Here is a 253-nt window from a genome sequence, read left to right as displayed (position 1 = left end):
TTAGCATCATCAGAGCTGAGAACTCTGATACTGAGCTCCCTTGGTTAAAGGTAGTCCTTATATGCCCTCCTCCCCCCCCTTTGTGTAGATGGTGTTTAGGGAGTAGGGGACGAGGCTTGAATCCAGCCAAACTTCCCAAACTTTCCCAACAAAATATAAACAAAGAAGGACGCCGAGCTCTCCACGGTCTGAAACAAAACAACAAGATCCTAATTTTCCCAGCAGACAAAGGGAACGCTATTGTAGTTATGAA

The sequence above is a fragment of the Odontomachus brunneus genome, unplaced genomic scaffold, assembly GCF_010583005.1.
Source record: "Odontomachus brunneus isolate Ranch 3 - 2012 unplaced genomic scaffold, Obru_v1 Obru_scaffold_257, whole genome shotgun sequence".
NCBI lineage: Eukaryota > Metazoa > Arthropoda > Insecta > Hymenoptera > Formicidae > Odontomachus > Odontomachus brunneus.
The sequence above is the reverse complement of the archived record's forward strand: the minus strand, read 5'-3'. Positions refer to the sequence as shown.